The sequence below is a fragment of the Nannospalax galili genome, unplaced genomic scaffold (assembly GCF_000622305.1).
Source record: "Nannospalax galili isolate Female #2095 unplaced genomic scaffold, S.galili_v1.0 scaffold76, whole genome shotgun sequence".
Taxonomy (NCBI): domain Eukaryota; kingdom Metazoa; phylum Chordata; class Mammalia; order Rodentia; family Spalacidae; genus Nannospalax; species Nannospalax galili.
The window spans coordinates 792,024-805,962 of record NW_008339767.1 but is presented as its reverse complement, the minus strand read 5'-3'; the positions used below and the strand labels follow the sequence as shown (position 1 = coordinate 805,962).

The window sequence follows — 13,939 nt, the reverse complement described above, 5'->3', positions numbered from 1 at the left end:
TAACTAAATGTTTATATTCAATATTCCTATTTAATTGACTAATGGACTTTCTAATTATTAAAGAATTTTGAGAAGTCATGGCATGTGAGCAGTACATTATGAATCTTGAGAACCTTGCAAAAGAGTCCTGATGCTTCTATTTTAAAGGAAATGAAAAGCCACCTATTGTTTTCTGGCAGTGTGATCTAGGGACAGCAGATCGTCCCTAGATCTGCTAGTGAGGCAATAATGAATTTTAGGTAATCTTTGTCCTGATGGTATTTCAAAATAACACTTACATAAAAATATTTATATTGTTGATAAGTGAATCCAGTGGACAAAGTAAAGATATTTAGAACCTTAGAAAACCACTTAGACATGAAGCAGTTGATTACCTCAATCAAAATATTATTAAAATTAGGTAAAGAGTAAAATAAATTGGTTAACTTTCCACTTAGTAAATATAGAATTTTTTGCTTTAGTTTTACTATAGAGATACTTTTTTAAAAGGCAATGAGTTAAAATTATATTAATATTTTTATATCATTCTTTCATCCCAAGAGTAAAAAGAGATACTGGCATCTTACAAATTTGTAGGTATGAAGGAATTGTTAATTTTAAGACCAGAGCAGTGCTGGTGATATAACCTAGTAATAGAATACTTAGCTAGCATGTGCAAGGTCCTGGGTTAAAACCCAGCACCACAAAAATAGTATATCTTACATTTCTGCAAATTCTTTACATTTATTCATTAATTGAACAGAAAGATTGGTTCTTTTCTAGCTTTATTAGTTAACTGAAGAACATCAAATTAATATTTCCAAGACACTTATCTGTATTAGCTCAGTGGTTAACATGAGCTAGAACAATTAGATGTCCAGGCCTGGACATGAACATAGATTATGATTCCTGAATACAAAAGCAGAATTGTATCAAAGCTGGTGGAAATGGCTTGGGATGAGCTGAGAAGCATTTTGACTACAAACATCTGTTTTTCCTTTACACTTTCTGTTTTGTACTCTCTCTTGTTTCTCTGCATTTTTCATCAGTTCTCATAATTCTGGAGTATGCAGGATTGGGGCGTGTGTGCGTGTGCCCCGGCATGCGTGTGTGTGTGTGTGTGTGTGTGTGTGTGTGTCTCTGTCTGTGTATGATATGTAAGTACAGATGGCTGTGGGGGACGGATGACCTCATCCCATAACCTGAAGCTGGAGTTGCAGGTGATTAAGCGATGCCTCGTGTAGTGCAGAGAAGGGAATTAGGTCCCCTGGAATAGCAACAAGCACTCTCTGTCACTAAGCCATCTCTCTAGCCCCTCTTCACAACTGTTAAGTTTCTATTTTGTGGTGTGAATATGACACATTAGTTACTCCTGAATAAACAGCTTGACTCTTAACCTTAGTTTTTAAAGTGGACCCAAACTGGAAGGGCACCTGTTTCCCCAGATATTTCCTGGAACTGTACTGCTGAGTCAGGCTTCACCTATACTTTTATTTCATAACTTTTTTTTTTTTTCAGCATCAATTTTGGAGAACTACAAGCTTGGATCCACACTCCTTTTTTCAGACAATCTTGCCCTTTCATCCTTAGGCTTAAAACATCTCATACACAGAATGTGAAACATTTTTCTCAATCTTCATTGTTTTCAATGATGATGCATTGACTTTCAGTACTTTGATTTGTTAATTCTCAAGCATACTCATACTCATTCACTGTCTTGAGTTGAATAGAAAATTGAGGTTCTGAAGAATCAAGGTCAGGTGCCCAGGTCACAAGAGCACATGACTCAGTGAGTTTTTCTGCAGTACCTATTTGGGTGCAAGATTAATTAAATTCATTAGTCCAGATTCTACCCATTTTATAAAAGTTGTCCCTATGACATTTATTTTAAATATGATCATACTGCTCTAGTGTGGTATACAGAATGAATCGCTTATTTCCTGAACAGAAAAGTTCTATCTTTTCATCAGCATCTGCCCACCTCTTCTGCCTGGCAATTTCCAACAATTACTCTTAGCTGTTTCTGCGTTCAACTTTATTCCATTAATATTGACTTATCTATGTCTAGATTGCCCTATTTGTATTATCCTCCAGGCTCATCCTACTTGCAGGAACAGCAAGATTTCATTCTTAAAAGTGAAGAATATTTCATTGTATAAATATGCAACATATTCTTTATCCTTTTACCCGCTGACAAGCAACTCGTTTCATATCTTGGAAATCATGAGTACTGCTACAATAAAAAGAGCAGTGAGAATGTGTCTTCAAATGATGATCTTATTTCCTGTGGGATGCTAACCAGGTGGGATTGTTGGATCGTATGCTAATACTATTTTAAATATTTCAGAGACCCTACCTACTATTCCCTATAATGAATTATCTAATTTACATTTCAACCAGCACCGTGTTTTTCTTTTTCTCCATATTGTCAACATTTATTACTTAATATCTCTGTAAATTGTTGTTCTGGTAAGTATAAGGAAGATAGCTCACCACAGATTTCATTGGATTTCCCTGAAGACCAAATTTCTCTACCTGCTGTTCATTTGTATGTCTTCTTGGGAAATTCTAGTTAGGTTATTTTAATTATGGCATTATTATTTATATGTATTGATTAATTATATATGTGCTCCTTACTTATTTTGGATATTGCCTGGTTATAATAACATAGCTTCTTAATGCCCTGCCCTATTCCTTGTGGTCTTTTCATTTTTTGAGCGCACGCGTGCGCACACACACACACACACACACACACACACACATATATATATATATGTTTAGTTACCTATATTTTTGGTGTTATACTGAAAAAATCATTTCCAAGGTCAATGACAGAGAATTTCATCCTTTACTTGTGATGAAGATTAAGTGTTTATATAGCTTTCTTTCTCGGCTTTCAAATTTGCTCCATTGGTTTGTCTGTATTGCTAAGCTAGTGCTAAAGTGTTTTGATTCTTGTAACTTGCAATATCATTTGAAACCAGAGAACATGATGTCTCTTTCTTCTTGCTTAAGCTTTCTTTAGCCAGTCAAAGTTCTTTATGATATCATGTAAAATTTGGAAAGTTTTTTCTCTCTTTCTGTGAAAAAAATATTTTTGGCCTTGAGAGTAATTTCACTGAATCTGTAGATTACTTCAATGGTATGAACATTTGGACATTGTTAAATCTTTTAGTGCCACACTTCTTCCTCCCCCTCCCACCAATTCCTTTCATCAGAGTTCTCATTTTCTTTGTATAGGCAATTTTTGCTTCTTTGATAAAACTTATTCTTAAATATTTTGTTCTTATGATGCTTTCACAAATTATTTCATTGATTTTATTTTGAATAAATCATTACTGCTATAGAGAAAGGCAGTTAATTGTATTTTTTTCCATTGCAATATAAACAAATTCATTTATAAGTCCTGGTAGCTTTTTTAGTGAAGCCTTTCAGGTACGCACATGTAGTATCACGATACCTTTACAAAATTATTTTACTTTATTATCTCTCTTTTGTATAGCTTGTTGTTCCTAGCTAATTGCTTTGGACAGGACTTTAAAGGCTACATTGAATGACACCTGGAGTAGGCACTCTGCATCTTCTGTATTATTTAAGCAAAGACATTGAAGCTGTTGGTATTGTTAGGATTTTAGCTGTGATGGTTTTCACATGCTAATGAAGTCTTTACACAGCCACAGCGTTTAATATCATGTGCATTCACATTCATCAGAACATTGGTTTGATATTTTTTAAACTTGCCTCATAATATCTTAGTCTGGCTTCCATATTATGTTAATTCTGACTTATGAAATGAGTTTAGATAACAATGTTCCTCCCTCTTCAGTCTGTTTTGGAACAACTTATATAGAATTGGCAAAAACGTTCTATAGTATTTGGAAGAATTTACCTTTGAAGCCATCATGCCCTGGTTTTGCTTCCCTACCCACCGCCCCCTGCCCCACTGTTGCTGGCAGTTAAAAGTGCCACCCGTGATGGGCAGGCAGCCCCAGTTTTGTGCCAGCAGTGTACTATGGTGCTCGAAAGCATGGGGGGTTGCTGCAGGGGATCAAAGGCAGCATGTGGTTTTGCTCTTTGTTTTACAAAATATGGATATTTATTGATTCAATCACATTACTCAGGTTTCTTTCTTCGTAGTTTGGTTTCATAGGTTGTTTCTAAGAATTTATCCATTTTTAATGTTATTTAATTTGTTGATTAAATTATTGTTCATAGTAAGCTCTTACAGCCGTTTTTATTTCTATATATCAATTGCAAATCTGCACTCATTTCTAATTTTATTTAATTATTTTGTGTTTCTTGATTGCTTTAGCTAAAGGATGATAAAATGTTCTTTAACTTTAAAGGGAAATAAATTATTTTTATTTATTTTGTTTTCCTTTCTCACTTATTTCTGCTAGATATTTTGTTATTTTCTTTCATTTACTAACTTTGAGCTTAATTTGTTTTTTTCTATCATCTAAAGGTAAACAGGCTAATTATTTGAGGGATTTTTTAGTGATTTTACTTAATTTTTTAATTCTGTGTTTTCATATTTTACGTTTTAGGTTCCCAGTTCAACTGCTCTCAAGATTCTGAATTCTGGTCATCTTGCTGTTGTACTAAATTGAGTGGCCATGTATTGTGTTTCCATGCCTGGATTACAGATGTTTATGGAGAACACACAGACCTGCACTGTTTACTTTTCTTCCATAACCATAGTCCCATTCTAAAACTGAAGAAGCTTACTATAAACTTAAAGTTACTATAGGAAGGTATAATGTCACACACCTCTAATGAAGCTTAAATAGCAGTACTGAATATTCAAGGTGAGCCTGACCTGTACAGTAAACTTGAGGACTGCCTAGGGTACATAAGGAGGCTATGTCTCAAAAATCAAAATATATATTATGAAATCTTTTGCCTTTATTTCCAATTTTTGTTCCAGGAAAGTCTCATGAGAGCCTAGATTTTTATCATCCTACAGAGGAACTGGAGAAAGCAAAGCAGATTTTATAAGATACATTTCTTACAAAATGAAAATGATGACATTTTCTTGTCTCCCATAGACATATTTAGTGATAAATACAATTTTTTTGTAGAGCACTTTGAGTCATTGTGAAAATTTTAAAATGTTATCTATGTTATTTCAGTTTAGTCATGAAGGAAAATTATCTTGAGAGTCAAAAAACTCTGAACAGATCAGCAGTGAACAAAGGGTAAAGGAAAAAAGAGAATTACAGCCATTTATTTATAGCAACTATGTTTGCTATCAGAAAAACTTTAATATGTGAATGAAGCAAGAGAATGCCTGATGTTCTTAAGATAAGAAGTTTATCCTTATGAGAACTTAAAGATACACACAAGAAAGAATAAAGATCTGTCTTGAAAACATTATGGGAAACGTTAAATAATTTGGATTCAGTTTTGTAGGTAAAGATGTGACAGATACTGAGTGCTTATATAACCACTATGGAACTATGGAATGCTGGGCACCGTGGCTCACACCTTTTATTCCAACCCTAGGGAGGCAGAGGCAGGTACATCTCTATGAGATCCTGACTAGTCTGGTCTACATAGCCAGTTCCAGGAAAATGCACATTTTTGTTGGGGACCCCTGTTGTGAAGTAGTAGTCTCTCCATGTCCGGACAGCCCATGGGCTCAGTTTCATATGCAGAAGACTCCTTTTCATCAGGGACTCCTTTTATCAACAGAGTGCTTTTCTGGCATCTTCCTGACTCATCTTTTGAAGCAGCCGCCACAGAAACATGGCCTCCGGCTCTGGAAATGCCATGCTTTCCTGTGTGATTTTTCTGGGAGTCTGGCAATCTGGCAGGAGCCTACTTCCATATGTAAATAGGGCATCTCACAAAGTGCCTATCAGCTAAAGCTTTTACCACTACCCCCACGGTATAAAATGTCCTGGTTTTCTCTCAATATTGGAGCTGGATCACTAGGAGCTAGGAGCTGAAACACTGAGACTTGGAGCTGAGCTGAGTCACTGAATAAAGAGCTGTAACACAGATTGAGCTGAGTCCTGTGTCTCACTGCCTATGATCCAGTCTCTCCGCGGGAGGGGGGGGGCATATCCTTCTGTCATCGACTCACGGAAACCTAGCTTTACCCGCCTCCTACCTCTCCTCGTGACCCGGAAGCTGATGGGTCCCGAACTTAGAGAGAGAGTACACGGGTGAAATTAGGGCGGAACTCGGCCGGGCAAGGCCCGGCAGCAGAAGCCTCAGAAATGCAGAGAAGCAGGGAAGAAGCAGAGAGCCAGCAACGCGGAGGAGAAGCGCCCGCAGGGCCCGCCGCCTTTCCAGGTGTGCGCAGGGGACTTGCGCCACGCTAGCGCGAGACCTTCAGCACCTCAGCGCCAGACAGCGACTGTGCGCGACCAGACCCCCGCCTCTCCAGGTGTGCGCAGGGGGCCGGCGCCACGAGATCCCTGCGCACCCCATACATATTGAAATATTAACCACAAGGAAATAATATTAGAAAGGGAGATGGAAAGGTCTTCAGGATGGCATGCCTATGAATCAAGTTAGTGCCTGTGTAAATGAGACTGCAGATGGCTTACTTTCCCTTTCTGACATAGGAACTCAGGGGGCCAGAACCTATGAAGGAGCAAAACCCCACCAGACAAGGTGTTGATTTTAGTCAGCCTAGCCGGCAAAACAGTGAGCAATAATGATTTTTTTTTTTTTAATTTTGTAAGCCATATAGTTTATGCTATATTGTTACAGCTACCCAAATGGACAAAGATAGAAAAGAACACATTTAAAGTAGGGTAAGAATAAGAATGAAGACAGACCCATATTAGCATTTTATAGATGGTAGGTTGATTACCTTTGGTATAGTTACTCCCAAAGACTTTGATTTTATAGTAAAACCTGTGAGTATTATTGTTATTACAAAGAAAACTAAAGAAACACTTTTGCAGACTTTCAGGCTTTTCCGTGTTTGTGGTTTTGCTTTGTTTTTAAAATATTTCATTTATTATTTTATTTCATGTGTATGAGAGTATTGTCTGCATGTATGTAAGTACACACATTGTCCATTTCCCACCGAGGTCAGAAGAATGTGCCAGATTCCCCTGGAACTAATGTTGGGGACAGATGTTAGCAGCCATGTGGGTGCAGGGAATTGAACCTGTGTCCTCTGAAAAAGCAGCCAGAAAACCACTGATCTTAACCACTTAGCCATCTCTAGGCTCCTTGTTGTTTGTTTGTGTATTATTTATTTATTTTGTCTTTTTGAACAAAGTCTCCCAGTAACCCCAGCTGGCCTGGAACTTCGAATATAGACCTAGCTTGCCTCCATCTCCTTAATGCTGGGATTAAAGGCATATGCCCACCAAGCTTGGCTCAAACATCCTATTTAAATTAGAAAAAAAAAACCTGAAAAACAACAACAACAAAAAAAACAAGGGAATAAACAATAGTTGTGTCTAAACGGTTGGGAAATAAGGGTAATATCACAGAATCCAACAGCTTTTTTTTTGGCATAGAATTTCCTTGTAGTACCTACTGCCCTAGAACTCATTATTTGGACCAAGCTGGCATCAATTTCAGAGCAATCCACCTGAGATTATAGCTGTGTACTTCTGTGCCCAGTTTTTGTCCTGCTGTGGATGTAACCTACAGCCTCATAGACACTAGAGAAGCACTCTACTAATTCAGCTGTGTCTCCAGCCCTGAAAGCAAATTTAGAACAAGAAAACAAGAAAAGTAATGAAAACAAACCTGTATTCTCTTGTTTAGTCGATCAAAAATAAATTCTGTATTGTTTGGAACAGTATGATACATTGTGGAGGTATACTACCTATACACAACTGTGAGTATAGATGAATTTTAAATAAGCTAATCTGTGAAAAGCAAAATTAATTTTTGTTGTGTAGAGAGAGAACATAGACCCATTTGTACGTTTTGCTGTTTCCCATCCTGTCTTTTCCTATCTTGTTTAGTCTCAGGTAAAGGGCTGCAGCTGCTCTGGATGGGCCACACCAGCATGTACACAAGCACTTCCTACCCATTGTGAGTGAAATTGACTGGAATCACACAATCTTCATCAATTTCCCACTTGGTAGAAATCGGCTCTTCTAGGCAAGGGGCCTGTACTACATTTGCTCTGCAGCTGGCTGTCCCTTGGAGCTGAGATGCTGGGAGAGGAAAAGATGACCTGCTGCTAGTGAATGAATGTGCCCTGGGTGGCTGTGCTCACCTGATTTTGAGATGGAAATCAACCTCCCACATACAGAGAGCCATGGAGGATCTGGCTAAACTGAATAAAAACACTTTCTTGTCTTAAGCTTCAAACTCCAGTATAATGCCTAGCTAACAAACTAGCATCATGCACAGCAGTGTCCGCATCTACAGGCAGCAATTATATAAGAATAGCATTCCAAACGTGGTTGTTCTGAGGCGGGCTGGCATACAAACTGTTAGTGTGGGAAGAAGATTTTTCACACAAATGTTAGCTAGAAAATAGATGGATATAAGTGAATGTGACTTACTAGGATCACTGTAAGAGTAGACAATGTTTTAAATATAAAATTCTTTAGATGATTTCACAGGATGATTCATACTTAAGATATTGTCTTCCTTGTGTGGCTTATGAAAATTCTAAATGAGTGGGTTTCAACTAAATGTGCAAAATTGGAGTGATCTTATTAACTAGCCTGGTATGTAGTTTCCCAATGATCTGAATAAGAATTCCCTTTGAAACTTAACTCAGAGCAGATTCTTGAACTCTACCTTTGTGATCTCTAACAGTAATTATAGGTGAGGAACAAAAGTCATGCATTTATAACAGCTCCCAGGGGATTCTCATGCACAATAAATTTAAGAACTCTTAGCATGCACTGACCCTGGTAAATAGCAGTAAGATAACATCATCAGGAACGTAGAATTCAAAGGCACTTTCATTTCAAATTCTGTCTCTATTTTCTAAATCTTTTTTTAGACAAATTCTTCCTGTAGCAACAACTGGCCTGAAACTAACTATCTAAATAACTAACTAGCTAACTGACTGACTAATTAACTAAGTAACTAACTAACTAGCTATATATATACTAGGCTGGCCTCAGTCTCACAGAGATTCTCTTGCCTCTGCCTCCCTAGTGCTTTGATTAAAGGCCTGCACCCCCACATCTGGCCATCACATCTCTCTTTAAATATGTATTATGAGCTAAACTTTAACATGATAAAAGAAATAGAAAATTATATGGCTAAAGAACATTTATCTAACTGTAGCTATCACATACCAGAAATCGATGCTTTTGCATAAATAATATAATTAACACAAGCAATTGAAGATATTTAATTTATTCTAACCTCTTTGAGGATCTTAGGACAACATAGCAAGCATGCCAAGAAATAGAGGTTCAAGTATTCCCTGATGCTGTGGAACTACCCTGCCTGTATGTAGAACTAAAATGGTTTATCATTAGATCAGCACACACATGAGAGATGTGTAGCTCAATAAATACTTCTCTCCTGTCAGGAGTGAATGGTATTTCTAATTACTTACTTTCTGCCCCAACCCTCAACCCAATTTCTAATGACACCTCAGAATCCATGTCAATGTATCTCTCCATTTTCCCAATACCTAAATATTTTCCCAAAATTCATGACTTGGAAACTTAATACCCAGTGCAATAGTGTTGAGGAGTTCAGCTTCAACAGTAGTGATTGGCTATGAAAGGTAAGTGTGATGGGTGTATAACCCTATACCTATCTCCTATATGCATGACTGAAGGAAGAGTTTATATATTTGAAATAAGCTGATTTGCCATGTCTTTACTGAACTTTCTGAATCAGTGAGCAGGAAAATGAAATACAAGTAATCAATTAAAAATCAGACATTATTTTCTAAGGGATTTTAAAATTGACATCCACTGTTCCAAATACTTGGAAGTCCCATCCACTGCTATTTTGCTGCCCTCTCATGACTGGCTTCTACTGCTCTCAGAGGGATGGGCTAATTATATATTAGTACAGTATTATAAAATTGAGTTGGGCTTTTGCTTCCTCTTGCTCTCTTCCTGTTGCCCTTCTGTCTACCCCACAGGATGATGTAGCTTGTAGCTTATTATCAGACACCAGTGCCATGCTCTTCAGCTTCCCAGTCTACAGATCTGTGACCAAAACACATTTCTCTTCAAAGTAAACTATCCACTATACAATATTGTATTATACAGGCATAAAATGACTAAGGAAACAGGTTACCACTGCTGAATTAATTTCTTCTGAAAAATAATTTCCTTTTAGTTTATCAATACATATTAAATAAAACAATAATTAATATTCAAAACCAGAATTTGATATTATATATACCTATTAACCTCTATTGACTTAATTTTAAAAGTCATATATAACATTTTACCTTACCTAACAGTGACAATTACATTGCTTTTCCTGTTACCTTATAAATAAAAATGATCATGATTTGAATATTTAATATATTTATAAAGATGCATATAATCAAGAAAGTAATGGTGATATTTAAATAGCTCTATTGTTCCAATTAGTTTCTAGAAAATTAATCCAGAAGAAAATCATTCAGCAAAACTAAGCATAACATTTATAATCTAATCAATTTAAGAAAGCATTTGAAATTTAATCAGACTATATAGAAAAGAACAGCTTGCATGATGTGATTCTACCTTTAAAACATTCGTATATTTTTGGCTTATTAAACAAAGATTGTTTGGGAGTATGTACTCCCATGCCTGGTATAAGCACAACACACTTAAACTAACTTTGTTATCTTCTTACTGAACTTTCTATATCACTGAACAGGAAAACAAACTGTAGATAATGAATTAGTCATCAGTCTCTCTCATTTAAGGAATATTTTATTGATACCAGATATTGTGAATATTTGCATGCCATCTACAGAATAGATTCACTCTGAGTAAAGAAAGATAGGGGATATTTTTTAATGCACTGTTGTTATGTTTTGTGTAACTGCTAGCCTAATTTCCATATCCCTGAAGGCAATAGGAATAGAAAATATGAAATCAAATGAAAAGAAGTCACAGATTACCTTACATCTTTTTAGCTCTAAATTAAATCTTCTTAACCATAAAGTAAATAGAACTATCTAAAACCAAAAAGAGAACTTCATGATATTCTTCTGGGTGGAAGGCTCAGAGGATCCCTGACTTGACTTTTCTTTCTGCAGTCCAGATTATACCCAGGTCAAGTTAATCACTTCTCCATCCTCCTTTTTGCCTTCCTAATTTTTTCAGTGTTCTTAAGATAAAATGCAAATACTTAATCTTTACTGTATGGGACTTAGTTCTTAAAGATGTGGATCAAAATTGTTGTTGTTTCCTTCATCTAGAGTATAGTGTTTATATATCAGGTAGTTTCTAAAAAGGTCCTGAAGGAATAACAATGATTTGAAGAATACAAACATGACACATATTTTTGAGTACATATATTTTATTGAGTTTTGTGTATTTCATATAATAGAACTTAATCCTATTTAGACCCTCTTCCCCATTCATGCCCCCCATAGCCCTCCCCAATTCTTGATTTCATACATTTTGTCATATATGTTAAGTCTATCTGGTCAAGAATTTGTACTCAGATGTCCCTTGGTAAAAGGGAGTCTAGTACTGGAGTCTAGTCTTGGTACTGGAGTCTAGTTAGCCTGTCTAAAGTTCTTAAAGATCTACTCTCCTTCATCCAGCAGTAATCAGTTGCCAATAGATCACAAGATAAGGTTGGAGTTTACTGCCCATTTCCCTCATTTTATGCTGGGTTTTTTCTCATTGAGTTGGCATGAGGCTTTTGCATGCTATTACCATTGTTGCAAGTTCATGTGAGCAAGTTCCAGTGGCCTGAAAGCCTCTATTTTCACACACATTACATATATATATACACCCTTGGCTCTTACAATCTTTCTGCCCCCTCTTCACAGTGGACCCTGAGCATTAGGAGAATGAAAAGGAGTCCTATTCAACCAGGGACACATACTACCATCGCTATTTATCTAAAATTAGCCAGTTGTGGCCTTCTGTGTGCTTTGCACTCTGTTTTATGAGGCATCTTAGCTAGTGAGAGTTGAGAGATGTATTAGTGTTGTCTCCACCCCCTGTTCCACTATGTTTCATGAATCTTAGTTGTAGAGGTTCTGCTCTAAATGTGTTACTTAGGGCTGGAAAGCTCTTGGGCAATATTTTCTGTATGTGACCAGTTGTGGAATTATGCACATAGGTTGCAAAAGTAAGCTTCTTTGATGAATTGTTTATATATTTATAAATATAAGAATCTAATGCCTGATGTTGTGGCACGTACTTTTAATCCCAGCACTAGGGAGTCAGAGGCAAGCAGATGTCAGTGAATTCAAGGCCATCCCAGTCTACGTAGTGAGTTCCAGGTCAACTGGAGCTATAGGGAGACCCTGTCTCAAAAAGACCAAAATACTCACTCACTCACTCACTCACTCACTCACTCACACACAGATTCATATTTAGCATATAGTAAGAAATGCCACTTGTCTAGAGTTGTGCTAGATATAGGTTGTATATTTGGCTATATTTTTAGTGCCACCCATGAGTTCCCTCTCATTGAGAGGGCTTTAAGTCCAATTAGATTGTTGATTATTCCCTAGATAAAAGTGCCACTACTGCACCAATAGAGATAGTTTGCTGTGCCAGTAGTTGTGGTTACTAGGCTCCAGAGCTGGGTTGGACCATTGATTTATTTTCTCCTTCAGCAGCTTGCACCCTATCCTCTAGAACTATGAGAGTTAGTCTTCAGAGAGAAGGATTCCAGTTCATTTCCAGCTCCATTGCTTTAAGTCCTGTATCTGAGCACATCCTCTCTTTAGCAATAGGGTTTTATATTTGTGTTCTGGGAGGTAATCAAGGACTCCAACAATAGCCTGTATTATTACAGGAGTTTCTTGCACTATCCCAACAAACAAGTTGAAGGGAGATTTCCCTGTTTGCCACTGTGTTCCTTGTTATATAACCCTCAGCTATACACATGCACTCATGTTCAGATATCGTGTGTATTTTTCAGGGTGTTTTTTAGTTAATACATTTCCTTCTGACTTTATTAATTTCTCCCCTCTCTACCCATCTAACTTCTCTCCTCTCTCCCAAGTTTAAGTGTCCTCATTTTCCTCATTTTTTTTTCTTGATAATACCTGTCTACTATTGTCCCCCTCCCTTGGATTCACTTCTTCCCCTTAACCTCCTTGGTTCCTTGTATGTCCTTTTTTCCCTTCCCAATTGAATATCTCAATTTTTCACTTTTCCCTTTTAGACACATTTCTTTCCTACTATCCCCTCTTCCTGACTCTATTTTGCCTTTACCTCTGTGTTTCTTTTCCATTTTTCTGGCTTCCACTGTTATATCAGGATATAGACTCACATATCAGGGATTGAAGCTACAGTCTCCAAATGAGGGAGAATATGTTGCTTGCTTTTCTGTGTCTGTGTTACTTCCCAGTTTCTAGTCCCATCCATTTGCTGGCAAATTACATAATTAATATTCTCTTACAGCTTAGGAGAACTCCACTGTACAAATATACCACATTTTCATAATCTATTCATCAGTTGAGGGAAATTTAGTTTTCATTTCTTAGCTATTGTAAAAAGAGTAGCGACAAACATGGATATACAGGTATCTCTCTACAGTAGGAAGAATTCTTTGGGTTCATGCCATGGAGTTGTATAACTGATAAGATGGTAGATTCATTTTTAGTTTTTAAAAGATTTTCACAGTGCTTTCCACAGAGATTGCACGAGTTTGTAATCCCACCAGCAGTGAATGTCTTTCTCCATATCCTCTCCATTATTTGGTATATTTTGTTCTCTTGATCTTAGCCAGTCTGACTGGGGTAAAATCTTAATGTGGTTTTCATCTACATTTCTCTAATTACTAAGGATGATAAGCACTTTTTAAAGGGTTTCTTGGCCATTTTTATTTCTTTGATTAAAAAAACTCTATTCAGATCTTAAGC

At 36.8% G+C, this 13,939-nt stretch overlaps 1 pseudogene; it reads right to left on the bottom strand.

Moving 5' to 3' along the window:
• Positions 1–3,920: 3,920 nt before the first annotated feature.
• Positions 3,921–4,008, bottom strand: LOC115070630 (annotated as a pseudogene).
• Between the last annotated feature and the right edge of the window lie 9,931 nt (positions 4,009–13,939).